We start from the raw sequence: 13,894 nt of genomic DNA on the forward strand, positions 1-13,894 counted from the left end.
GACCCTAAGGACTGCTACTGGACGGTGGTGGCCGCTCGCCTGCCTCTTCAATTCCCTTCTAGCATCCTTATGGAAGGTGTTCCAGGACAATTTTCTGGAGTTTTGAATTCCTCCTGATGCAGCCCCTCGTGGGAAACTCGTGCTCGTCCTCTGAGTCTCCGACATGCAGAGACCTCGATGGCAACTGCAGAAATGAAGGGCTGCGTTGAGTTGTCGAGAAGCAAGAACATAGCCAGCGCCTTGTGTTTGGGAGTCAGCAGCTGCTGGACTTTTGCGATTGCTTTCACTGTGCACTGAATGCCAGGACGGCATGTGCACGTTAAAGCAACGAGCTGGGCAAGAGTAATCGAAAGATCACGGCCGTCAGAAAACAGCTTATATATTGCCCTGGAAAGAGTACTGTTTTTGGAGTGTGCAGTAAAATCGTGTTTCTGGGCAAGGGAGGCATAAGTGCGCTGCGCTCCTAAGCTATCTCCCTGCGAGACACACTGCCAAAGCTTTTCGCTATGATGCAGTCTAGTGCAGACGCACGCTACGGCTCTCCGGAGCTGTCCGAAGCGAAGAGCCGGTGGTCGGCGTCTTTCGGCTGAAGCAGCGCTTCGGAGCGTACGGCTGCCGCTCCGCTGTTGTGTGCGCGAAGCAGCCGCTTCTCCTGCTCTCGGAGCCGGACAGAGCGGTAGCTTGTACGGGGACGAAGAACGAAGCCGAAGAGCACCGGGCTTTTGCGCAGACCCTAAGGACTGCTAGAGGACGGTGGTGGCCGCTCGCCTGCCTCTTCAATTCCCTTCTAGCATCCTTATGGAAGGTGTTCCAGGACAATTTTCTGGAGTTTTGAATTCCTCCTGATGCAGCCCCTCGTGGGAAACTCGTGCTCGTCCTCTGAGTCTCCGACATGCAGAGACCTCGATGGCAACTGCAGAAATGAAGGGCTGCGTTGAGTTGTCGAGAAGCAAGAACATAGCCAGCGCCTTGTGTTTGGGAGTCAGCAGCTGCTGGACTTTTGCGATTGCTTTCACTGTGCACTGAATGCCAGGACGGCATGTGCACGTTAAAACAACGAGCTGGGCAAGAGCAGGGAGAGAGCACGGCCATCAGAGAGCATCTGGCATCTTGCCCTGGAAAGGGCAGTGTTTTTAGTGTGTGCTGTAAAATCGTGTTTCTGGGCAAGGGAGGCATAAGTGCGCTGCGCTCCTAAGCTATCTCCCTGCGAGACACACTGCCATAGCTTTTCGCTATGATGCAGTCTAGTGCAGACGCACACTACGGCTCTCCGGAGCTGTCCGAAGCAAAGCGCCGGTGGCCGGCGTCTTTCGGCTGAAGCAGCGCTTCGGATCGTAGGGCTGCCGCTCCGCTGTTGTGTGCGCAAAGCAGCCGCTTCTCCTGCTCCTGGAGCCGGACAGAGCGGTAGCTTGTACGAGGGCGAAGAACGTTGCCGCAGGGAGACGACGTTGTGTGCACAGCCTTGCGACTGCTAGAGGACGGTGGCTAAAGCTACCTGCCTTTTCAATGCACTGCTGGCATGCTTTATTGAAGGTGTTCCGAGACAACTTTCCTGGGTTTTGACTTAGTCCTGATGCAGCCCCTCTTGGGAAATTGGTGCTCGTCCCAGAAGGCTCGAGATGCAGAAAACTCGATGGCAGCTGCAGAAATGAAGGACTCTGTTGAAGTGTGGAGAAGCAAGAACGTAGACAGCGCCTTGTGTTTGGGAGTCAGCAGCTGCTGGACTTTTGCGATTGCTTTCACTGTGCACTGAATGCCAGGACGGCACGTGCACGCTGAAACAACGAGCTGGGCAAGAGTGGGCAGAAGTGAACGGGCGTCAGACAGCAGCTTACATAGTACCATGGAAAGAGCAGTGTTTTTAGAGTGTGCAGCAAATCCGTGTTTCTGGGCAAGGGAGGCATAAGTGCGTCGCGCTCCTAAGGTATCTCCCTGCGAGACACACTGTCAAAGCTTTTCGCTATGATGCAGTCTAGTGCAGACGCACACTACGGCTCTCGGCTGCTGTCCGAAGCCAAGCGCCGGTGGCCGGCGTCTTTCGTCTGAAGCAGCGCTTCGGATCGTACGGCTGCCGCTCCGCTGTTGTGTGCACGAAGCAGCCGCTTCTCCTGCTCTCGGAGCCGGACAGAGCGGTAGCTTGTACGGGGGCGAAGAACGAAGCCGAAGAGCACCGGGCTTTTGCGCAGACCCTAAGGACTGCTACTGGACGGTGGTGGCCGCTCGCCTGCCTCTTCAATTCCCTTCTAGCATCCTTATGGAAGGTGTTCCAGGACAATTTTCTGGAGTTTTGAATTCCTCCTGATGCAGCCCCTCGTGGGAAACTCGTGCTCGTCCTCTGAGTCTCCGACATGCAGAGACCTCGATGGCAACTGCAGAAATGAAGGGCTGCGTTGAGTTGTCGAGAAGCAAGAACATAGCCAGCGCCTTGTGTTTGGGAGTCAGCAGCTGCTGGACTTTTGCGATTGCTTTCACTGTGCACTGAATGCCAGGACGGCATGTGCACGTTAAAGCAACGAGCTGGGCAAGAGTAATCGAAAGATCACGGCCGTCAGAAAACAGCTTATATATTGCCCTGGAAAGAGTACTGTTTTTGGAGTGTGCAGTAAAATCGTGTTTCTGGGCAAGGGAGGCATAAGTGCGCTGCGCTCCTAAGCTATCTCCCTGCGAGACACACTGCCAAAGCTTTTCGCTATGATGCAGTCTAGTGCAGACGCACGCTACGGCTCTCCGGAGCTGTCCGAAGCGAAGAGCCGGTGGTCGGCGTCTTTCGGCTGAAGCAGCGCTTCGGAGCGTACGGCTGCCGCTCCGCTGTTGTGTGCGCGAAGCAGCCGCTTCTCCTGCTCCGGGAGCCGGACAGAGCGGTAGCTTGCACGAGGGCGAAGAACGTTGCCGCAGGGAGACGACATTGTGTGCACAGCCTTGCGACTGCTAGAGGACGGTGGCTAAAGCTACCTGCCTTTTCAATGCACTGCTGGCATGCTTTATTGAAGGTGTTCCGAGACAACTTTCCTGGGTTTTGACTTCGTCCTGATGCAGCCCCTCTTGGGAAATTGGTGCTCGTCCCAGAAGGCTCGAGATACAGAAAACTCGATGGCAGCTGCAGAAATGAAGGGCTGCGTTGAGTTGTCGAGAAGCAAGAACGTAGACAAGCGCCTTGTGTTTGGGAGTCAGCAGCTGCTGGACTTTTGCGATTGCTTTCACTGTGCTCTTAATGCCAGGAAGGCACGTGCACGCTGTAACAACCAGCTGGGCAAGAGTGGGCAGAAGTGAACGGGCGTCAGACAGCAGCTTACATAGTACCATGGAAAGAGTACTGTTTTTAGAGTGTGCAGCAAATCCGTGTTTCTGGGCAAGGGAGGCATAAGTGCGCTGCGCTCCTAAGGTATCTCCCTGCGAGACACACTGTCAAAGCTTTTCGCTATGATGCAGTCTAGTGCAGACGCACACTACGGCTCTCGGCTGCTGTCCGAAGCCAAGCGCCGGTGGCCGGCGTCTTTCGTCTGAAGCAGCGCTTCGGAGCGTACGGCTGCCGCTCCGCTGTTGTGTGCGCGAAGCAGCCGCTTCTCCTGCTCTCGGAGCCGGACAGAGCGGTAGCTTGTACGGGGGCGAAGAACGAAGCCGAAGAGCACCGGGCTTTTGCGCAGACCCTAAGGACTGCTACTGGACGGTGGTGGCCGCTCGCCTGCCTCTTCAATTCCCTTCTAGCATCCTTATGGAAGGTGTTCCAGGACAATTTTCTGGAGTTTTGAATTCCTCCTGATGCAGCCCCTCGTGGGAAACTCGTGCTCGTCCTCTGAGTCTCCGACATGCAGAGACCTCGATGGCAACTGCAGAAATGAAGGGCTGCGTTGAGTTGTCGAGAAGCAAGAACATAGCCAGCGCCTTGTGTTTGGGAGTCAGCAGCTGCTGGACTTTTGCGATTGCTTTCACTGTGCACTGAATGCCAGGACGGCATGTGCACGTTAAAACAACGAGCTGGGCAAGAGCAGGGAGAGAGCACGGCCATCAGAGAGCATCTGGCATCTTGCCCTGGAAAGGGCAGTGTTTTTAGTGTGTGCTGTAAAATCGTGTTTCTGGGCAAGGGAGGCATAAGTGCGCTGCGCTCCTAAGCTATCTCCCTGCGAGACACACTGCCATAGCTTTTCGCTATGATGCAGTCTAGTGCAGACGCACACTACGGCTCTCCGGAGCTGTCCGAAGCAAAGCGCCGGTGGCCGGCGTCTTTCGGCTGAAGCAGCGCTTCGGATCGTAGGGCTGCCGCTCCGCTGTTGTGTGCGCGAAGCAGCCGCTTCTCCTGCTCCGGGAGCCGGACAGAGCGGTAGCTTGTACGAGGGCGAAGAACGTTGCCGCAGGGAGACGACGTTGTGTGCACAGCCTTGCGACTGCTAGAGGACGGTGGCTAAAGCTACCTGCCTTTTCAATGCACTGCTGGCATGCTTTATTGAAGGTGTTCCGAGACAACTTTCCTGGGTTTTGACTTAGTCCTGATGCAGCCCCTCTTGGGAAATTGGTGCTCGTCCCAGAAGGCTCGAGATGCAGAAAACTCGATGGCAGCTGCAGAAATGAAGGACTCTGTTGAAGTGTGGAGAAGCAAGAACGTAGACAGCGCCTTGTGTTTGGGAGTCAGCAGCTGCTGGACTTTTGCGATTGCTTTCACTGTGCACTGAATGCCAGGACGGCACGTGCACGCTGAAACAACGAGCTGGGCAAGAGTGGGCAGAAGTGAACGGGCGTCAGACAGCAGCTTACATAGTACCATGGAAAGAGCAGTGTTTTTAGAGTGTGCAGCAAATCCGTGTTTCTGGGCAAGGGAGGCATAAGTGCGTCGCGCTCCTAAGGTATCTCCCTGCGAGACACACTGTCAAAGCTTTTCGCTATGATGCAGTCTAGTGCAGACGCACACTACGGCTCTCGGCTGCTGTCCGAAGCCAAGCGCCGGTGGCCGGCGTCTTTCGTCTGAAGCAGCGCTTCGGATCGTACGGCTGCCGCTCCGCTGTTGTGTGCACGAAGCAGCCGCTTCTCCTGCTCTCGGAGCCGGACAGAGCGGTAGCTTGTACGGGGGCGAAGAACGAAGCCGAAGAGCACCGGGCTTTTGCGCAGACCCTAAGGACTGCTACTGGACGGTGGTGGCCGCTCGCCTGCCTCTTCAATTCCCTTCTAGCATCCTTATGGAAGGTGTTCCAGGACAATTTTCTGGAGTTTTGAATTCCTCCTGATGCAGCCCCTCGTGGGAAACTCGTGCTCGTCCTCTGAGTCTCCGACATGCAGAGACCTCGATGGCAACTGCAGAAATGAAGGGCTGCGTTGAGTTGTCGAGAAGCAAGAACATAGCCAGCGCCTTGTGTTTGGGAGTCAGCAGCTGCTGGACTTTTGCGATTGCTTTCACTGTGCACTGAATGCCAGGACGGCATGTGCACGTTAAAGCAACGAGCTGGGCAAGAGTAATCGAAAGATCACGGCCGTCAGAAAACAGCTTATATATTGCCCTGGAAAGAGTACTGTTTTTGGAGTGTGCAGTAAAATCGTGTTTCTGGGCAAGGGAGGCATAAGTGCGCTGCGCTCCTAAGCTATCTCCCTGCGAGACACACTGCCAAAGCTTTTCGCTATGATGCAGTCTAGTGCAGACGCACGCTACGGCTCTCCGGAGCTGTCCGAAGCGAAGAGCCGGTGGTCGGCGTCTTTCGGCTGAAGCAGCGCTTCGGAGCGTACGGCTGCCGCTCCGCTGTTGTGTGCGCGAAGCAGCCGCTTCTCCTGCTCTCGGAGCCGGACAGAGCGGTAGCTTGTACGGGGACGAAGAACGAAGCCGAAGAGCACCGGGCTTTTGCGCAGACCCTAAGGACTGCTAGAGGACGGTGGTGGCCGCTCGCCTGCCTCTTCAATTCCCTTCTAGCATCCTTATGGAAGGTGTTCCAGGACAATTTTCTGGAGTTTTGAATTCCTCCTGATGCAGCCCCTCGTGGGAAACTCGTGCTCGTCCTCTGAGTCTCCGACATGCAGAGACCTCGATGGCAACTGCAGAAATGAAGGGCTGCGTTGAGTTGTCGAGAAGCAAGAACATAGCCAGCGCCTTGTGTTTGGGAGTCAGCAGCTGCTGGACTTTTGCGATTGCTTTCACTGTGCACTGAATGCCAGGACGGCATGTGCACGTTAAAACAACGAGCTGGGCAAGAGCAGGGAGAGAGCACGGCCATCAGAGAGCATCTGGCATCTTGCCCTGGAAAGGGCAGTGTTTTTAGTGTGTGCTGTAAAATCGTGTTTCTGGGCAAGGGAGGCATAAGTGCGCTGCGCTCCTAAGCTATCTCCCTGCGAGACACACTGCCATAGCTTTTCGCTATGATGCAGTCTAGTGCAGACGCACACTACGGCTCTCCGGAGCTGTCCGAAGCAAAGCGCCGGTGGCCGGCGTCTTTCGGCTGAAGCAGCGCTTCGGATCGTAGGGCTGCCGCTCCGCTGTTGTGTGCGCAAAGCAGCCGCTTCTCCTGCTCCTGGAGCCGGACAGAGCGGTAGCTTGTACGAGGGCGAAGAACGTTGCCGCAGGGAGACGACGTTGTGTGCACAGCCTTGCGACTGCTAGAGGACGGTGGCTAAAGCTACCTGCCTTTTCAATGCACTGCTGGCATGCTTTATTGAAGGTGTTCCGAGACAACTTTCCTGGGTTTTGACTTCGTCCTGATGCAGCCCCTCTTGGGAAATTGGTGCTCGTCCCAGAAGGCTCGAGATGCAGAAAACTCGATGGCAGCTGCAGAAATGAAGGACTCTGTTGAAGTGTGGAGAAGCAAGAACGTAGACAGCGCCTTGTGTTTGGGAGTCAGCAGCTGCTGGACTTTTGCGATTGCTTTCACTGTGCACTGAATGCCAGGACGGCACGTGCACGCTGAAACAACCAGCTGGGCAAGAGTGGGCAGAAGTGAACGGGCGTCAGACAGCAGCTTACATAGTACCATGGAAAGAGCAGTGTTTTTAGAGTGTGCAGCAAATCCGTGTTTCTGGGCAAGGGAGGCATAAGTGCGTCGCGCTCCTAAGGTATCTCCCTGCGAGACACACTGTCAAAGCTTTTCGCTATGATGCAGTCTAGTGCAGACGCACACTACGGCTCTCGGCTGCTGTCCGAAGCCAAGCGCCGGTGGCCGGCGTCTTTCGTCTGAAGCAGCGCTTCGGATCGTACGGCTGCCGCTCCGCTGTTGTGTGCACGAAGCAGCCGCTTCTCCTGCTCTCGGAGCCGGACAGAGCGGTAGCTTGTACGGGGGCGAAGAACGAAGCCGAAGAGCACCGGGCTTTTGCGCAGACCCTAAGGACTGCTACTGGACGGTGGTGGCCGCTCGCCTGCCTCTTCAATTCCCTTCTAGCATCCTTATGGAAGGTGTTCCAGGACAATTTTCTGGAGTTTTGAATTCCTCCTGATGCAGCCCCTCGTGGGAAACTCGTGCTCGTCCTCTGAGTCTCCGACATGCAGAGACCTCGATGGCAACTGCAGAAATGAAGGGCTGCGTTGAGTTGTCGAGAAGCAAGAACATAGCCAGCGCCTTGTGTTTGGGAGTCAGCAGCTGCTGGACTTTTGCGATTGCTTTCACTGTGCACTGAATGCCAGGACGGCATGTGCACGTTAAAGCAACGAGCTGGGCAAGAGTAATCGAAAGATCACGGCCGTCAGAAAACAGCTTATATATTGCCCTGGAAAGAGTACTGTTTTTGGAGTGTGCAGTAAAATCGTGTTTCTGGGCAAGGGAGGCATAAGTGCGCTGCGCTCCTAAGCTATCTCCCTGCGAGACACACTGCCAAAGCTTTTCGCTATGATGCAGTCTAGTGCAGACGCACGCTACGGCTCTCCGGAGCTGTCCGAAGCGAAGAGCCGGTGGTCGGCGTCTTTCGGCTGAAGCAGCGCTTCGGAGCGTACGGCTGCCGCTCCGCTGTTGTGTGCGCGAAGCAGCCGCTTCTCCTGCTCCGGGAGCCGGACAGAGCGGTAGCTTGCACGAGGGCGAAGAACGTTGCCGCAGGGAGACGACATTGTGTGCACAGCCTTGCGACTGCTAGAGGACGGTGGCTAAAGCTACCTGCCTTTTCAATGCACTGCTGGCATGCTTTATTGAAGGTGTTCCGAGACAACTTTCCTGGGTTTTGACTTCGTCCTGATGCAGCCCCTCTTGGGAAATTGGTGCTCGTCCCAGAAGGCTCGAGATACAGAAAACTCGATGGCAGCTGCAGAAATGAAGGGCTGCGTTGAGTTGTCGAGAAGCAAGAACGTAGACAAGCGCCTTGTGTTTGGGAGTCAGCAGCTGCTGGACTTTTGCGATTGCTTTCACTGTGCTCTTAATGCCAGGAAGGCACGTGCACGCTGTAACAACCAGCTGGGCAAGAGTGGGCAGAAGTGAACGGGCGTCAGACAGCAGCTTACATAGTACCATGGAAAGAGTACTGTTTTTAGAGTGTGCAGCAAATCCGTGTTTCTGGGCAAGGGAGGCATAAGTGCGCTGCGCTCCTAAGGTATCTCCCTGCGAGACACACTGTCAAAGCTTTTCGCTATGATGCAGTCTAGTGCAGACGCACACTACGGCTCTCGGCTGCTGTCCGAAGCCAAGCGCCGGTGGCCGGCGTCTTTCGTCTGAAGCAGCGCTTCGGAGCGTACGGCTGCCGCTCCGCTGTTGTGTGCGCGAAGCAGCCGCTTCTCCTGCTCTCGGAGCCGGACAGAGCGGTAGCTTGTACGGGGGCGAAGAACGAAGCCGAAGAGCACCGGGCTTTTGCGCAGACCCTAAGGACTGCTACTGGACGGTGGTGGCCGCTCGCCTGCCTCTTCAATTCCCTTCTAGCATCCTTATGGAAGGTGTTCCAGGACAATTTTCTGGAGTTTTGAATTCCTCCTGATGCAGCCCCTCGTGGGAAACTCGTGCTCGTCCTCTGAGTCTCCGACATGCAGAGACCTCGATGGCAACTGCAGAAATGAAGGGCTGCGTTGAGTTGTCGAGAAGCAAGAACATAGCCAGCGCCTTGTGTTTGGGAGTCAGCAGCTGCTGGACTTTTGCGATTGCTTTCACTGTGCACTGAATGCCAGGACGGCATGTGCACGTTAAAACAACGAGCTGGGCAAGAGCAGGGAGAGAGCACGGCCATCAGAGAGCATCTGGCATCTTGCTCTGGAAAGGGCAGTGTTTTTAGTGTGTGCTGTAAAATCGTGTTTCTGGGCAAGGGAGGCATAAGTGCGCTGCGCTCCTAAGCTATCTCCCTGCGAGACACACTGCCATAGCTTTTCGCTATGATGCAGTCTAGTGCAGACGCACACTACGGCTCTCCGGAGCTGTCCGAAGCAAAGCGCCGGTGGCCGGCGTCTTTCGGCTGAAGCAGCGCTTCGGATCGTAGGGCTGCCGCTCCGCTGTTGTGTGCGCGAAGCAGCCGCTTCTCCTGCTCCGGGAGCCGGACAGAGCGGTAGCTTGTACGAGGGCGAAGAACGTTGCCGCAGGGAGACGACGTTGTGTGCACAGCCTTGCGACTGCTAGAGGACGGTGGCTAAAGCTACCTGCCTTTTCAATGCACTGCTGGCATGCTTTATTGAAGGTGTTCCGAGACAACTTTCCTGGGTTTTGACTTAGTCCTGATGCAGCCCCTCTTGGGAAATTGGTGCTCGTCCCAGAAGGCTCGAGATGCAGAAAACTCGATGGCAGCTGCAGAAATGAAGGACTCTGTTGAAGTGTGGAGAAGCAAGAACGTAGACAGCGCCTTGTGTTTGGGAGTCAGCAGCTGCTGGACTTTTGCGATTGCTTTCACTGTGCACTGAATGCCAGGACGGCACGTGCACGCTGAAACAACGAGCTGGGCAAGAGTGGGCAGAAGTGAACGGGCGTCAGACAGCAGCTTACATAGTACCATGGAAAGAGCAGTGTTTTTAGAGTGTGCAGCAAATCCGTGTTTCTGGGCAAGGGAGGCATAAGTGCGTCGCGCTCCTAAGGTATCTCCCTGCGAGACACACTGTCAAAGCTTTTCGCTATGATGCAGTCTAGTGCAGACGCACACTACGGCTCTCGGCTGCTGTCCGAAGCCAAGCGCCGGTGGCCGGCGTCTTTCGTCTGAAGCAGCGCTTCGGATCGTATGGCTGCCGCTCCGCTGTTGTGTGCACGAAGCAGCCGCTTCTCCTGCTCTCGGAGCCGGACAGAGCGGTAGCTTGTACGGGGGCGAAGAACGAAGCCGAAGAGCACCGGGCTTTTGCGCAGACCCTAAGGACTGCTAGAGGACGGTGGTGGCCGCTCGCCTGCCTCTTCAATTCCCTTCTAGCATCCTTATGGAAGGTGTTCCAGGACAATTTTCTGGAGTTTTGAATTCCTCCTGATGCAGCCCCTCGTGGGAAACTCGTGCTCGTCCTCTGAGTCTCCGACATGCAGAGACCTCGATGGCAACTGCAGAAATGAAGGGCTGCGTTGAGTTGTCGAGAAGCAAGAACATAGCCAGCGCCTTGTGTTTGGGAGTCAGCAGCTGCTGGACTTTTGCGATTGCTTTCACTGTGCACTGAATGCCAGGACGGCATGTGCACGTTAAAACAACGAGCTGGGCAAGAGCAGGGAGAGAGCACGGCCATCAGAGAGCATCTGGCATCTTGCCCTGGAAAGGGCAGTGTTTTTAGTGTGTGCTGTAAAATCGTGTTTCTGGGCAAGGGAGGCATAAGTGCGCTGCGCTCCTAAGCTATCTCCCTGCGAGACACACTGCCAAAGCTTTTCGCTATGATGCAGTCTAGTGCAGACGCACGCTACGGCTCTCCGGAGCTGTCCGAAGCGAAGAGCCGGTGGTCGGCGTCTTTCGGCTGAAGCAGCGCTTCGGAGCGTACGGCTGCCGCTCCGCTGTTGTGTGCGCGAAGCAGCCGCTTCTCCTGCTCCGGGAGCCGGACAGAGCGGTAGCTTGCACGAGGGCGAAGAACGTTGCCGCAGGGAGACGACATTGTGTGCACAGCCTTGCGACTGCTAGAGGACGGTGGCTAAAGCTACCTGCCTTTTCAATGCACTGCTGGCATGCTTTATTGAAGGTGTTCCGAGACAACTTTCCTGGGTTTTGACTTCGTCCTGATGCAGCCCCTCTTGGGAAATTGGTGCTCGTCCCAGAAGGCTCGAGATACAGAAAACTCGATGGCAGCTGCAGAAATGAAGGGCTGCGTTGAGTTGTCGAGAAGCAAGAACGTAGACAAGCGCCTTGTGTTTGGGAGTCAGCAGCTGCTGGACTTTTGCGATTGCTTTCACTGTGCTCTTAATGCCAGGAAGGCACGTGCACGCTGTAACAACCAGCTGGGCAAGAGTGGGCAGAAGTGAACGGGCGTCAGACAGCAGCTTACATAGTACCATGGAAAGAGTACTGTTTTTAGAGTGTGCAGCAAATCCGTGTTTCTGGGCAAGGGAGGCATAAGTGCGCTGCGCTCCTAAGGTATCTCCCTGCGAGACACACTGTCAAAGCTTTTCGCTATGATGCAGTCTAGTGCAGACGCACACTACGGCTCTCGGCTGCTGTCCGAAGCCAAGCGCCGGTGGCCGGCGTCTTTCGTCTGAAGCAGCGCTTCGGAGCGTACGGCTGCCGCTCCGCTGTTGTGTGCGCGAAGCAGCCGCTTCTCCTGCTCTCGGAGCCGGACAGAGCGGTAGCTTGTACGGGGGCGAAGAACGAAGCCGAAGAGCACCGGGCTTTTGCGCAGACCCTAAGGACTGCTACTGGACGGTGGTGGCCGCTCGCCTGCCTCTTCAATTCCCTTCTAGCATCCTTATGGAAGGTGTTCCAGGACAATTTTCTGGAGTTTTGAATTCCTCCTGATGCAGCCCCTCGTGGGAAACTCGTGCTCGTCCTCTGAGTCTCCGACATGCAGAGACCTCGATGGCAACTGCAGAAATGAAGGGCTGCGTTGAGTTGTCGAGAAGCAAGAACATAGCCAGCGCCTTGTGTTTGGGAGTCAGCAGCTGCTGGACTTTTGCGATTGCTTTCACTGTGCACTGAATGCCAGGACGGCATGTGCACGTTAAAACAACGAGCTGGGCAAGAGCAGGGAGAGAGCACGGCCATCAGAGAGCATCTGGCATCTTGCCCTGGAAAGGGCAGTGTTTTTAGTGTGTGCTGTAAAATCGTGTTTCTGGGCAAGGGAGGCATAAGTGCGCTGCGCTCCTAAGCTATCTCCCTGCGAGACACACTGCCATAGCTTTTCGCTATGATGCAGTCTAGTGCAGACGCACACTACGGCTCTCCGGAGCTGTCCGAAGCAAAGCGCCGGTGGCCGGCGTCTTTCGGCTGAAGCAGCGCTTCGGATCGTAGGGCTGCCGCTCCGCTGTTGTGTGCGCGAAGCAGCCGCTTCTCCTGCTCCGGGAGCCGGACAGAGCGGTAGCTTGTACGAGGGCGAAGAACGTTGCCGCAGGGAGACGACGTTGTGTGCACAGCCTTGCGACTGCTAGAGGACGGTGGCTAAAGCTACCTGCCTTTTCAATGCACTGCTGGCATGCTTTATTGAAGGTGTTCCGAGACAACTTTCCTGGGTTTTGACTTAGTCCTGATGCAGCCCCTCTTGGGAAATTGGTGCTCGTCCCAGAAGGCTCGAGATGCAGAAAACTCGATGGCAGCTGCAGAAATGAAGGACTCTGTTGAAGTGTGGAGAAGCAAGAACGTAGACAGCGCCTTGTGTTTGGGAGTCAGCAGCTGCTGGACTTTTGCGATTGCTTTCACTGTGCACTGAATGCCAGGACGGCACGTGCACGCTGAAACAACGAGCTGGGCAAGAGTGGGCAGAAGTGAACGGGCGTCAGACAGCAGCTTACATAGTACCATGGAAAGAGCAGTGTTTTTAGAGTGTGCAGCAAATCCGTGTTTCTGGGCAAGGGAGGCATAAGTGCGTCGCGCTCCTAAGGTATCTCCCTGCGAGACACACTGTCAAAGCTTTTCGCTATGATGCAGTCTAGTGCAGACGCACACTACGGCTCTCGGCTGCTGTCCGAAGCCAAGCGCCGGCGGCCGGCGTCTTTCGTCTGAAGCAGCGCTTCGGATCGTACGGCTGCCGCTCCGCTGTTGTGTGCACGAAGCAGCCGCTTCTCCTGCTCTCGGAGCCGGACAGAGCGGTAGCTTGTACGGGGGCGAAGAACGAAGCCGAAGAGCACCGGGCTTTTGCGCAGACCCTAAGGACTGCTAGAGGACGGTGGTGGCCGCTCGCCTGCCTCTTCAATTCCCTTCTAGCATCCTTATGGAAGGTGTTCCAGGACAATTTTCTGGAGTTTTGAATTCCTCCTGATGCAGCCCCTCGTGGGAAACTCGTGCTCGTCCTCTGAGTCTCCGACATGCAGAGACCTCGATGGCAACTGCAGAAATGAAGGGCTGCGTTGAGTTGTCGAGAAGCAAGAACATAGCCAGCGCCTTGTGTTTGGGAGTCAGCAGCTGCTGGACTTTTGCGATTGCTTTCACTGTGCACTGAATGCCAGGACGGCATGTGCACGTTAAAACAACGAGCTGGGCAAGAGCAGGGAGAGAGCACGGCCATCAGAGAGCATCTGGCATCTTGCCCTGGAAAGGGCAGTGTTTTTAGTGTGTGCTGTAAAATCGTGTTTCTGGGCAAGGGAGGCATAAGTGCGCTGCGCTCCTAAGCTATCTCCCTGCGAGACACACTGCCAAAGCTTTTCGCTATGATGCAGTCTAGTGCAGACGCACGCTACGGCTCTCCGGAGCTGTCCGAAGCGAAGAGCCGGTGGTCGGCGTCTTTCGGCTGAAGCAGCGCTTCGGAGCGTACGGCTGCCGCTCCGCTGTTGTGTGCGCGAAGCAGCCGCTTCTCCTGCTCCGGGAGCCGGACAGAGCGGTAGCTTGCACGAGGGCGAAGAACGTTGCCGCAGGGAGACGACATTGTGTGCACAGCCTTGCGACTGCTAGAGGACGGTGGCTAAAGCTACCTGCCTTTTCAATGCAC

The sequence above is a fragment of the Lonchura striata genome, chromosome W (assembly GCF_050655825.1).
Source record: "Lonchura striata isolate lonStrDom1 chromosome W, ASM5065582v1, whole genome shotgun sequence".
Classification (NCBI taxonomy): Eukaryota; Metazoa; Chordata; class Aves; order Passeriformes; family Estrildidae; genus Lonchura; species Lonchura striata.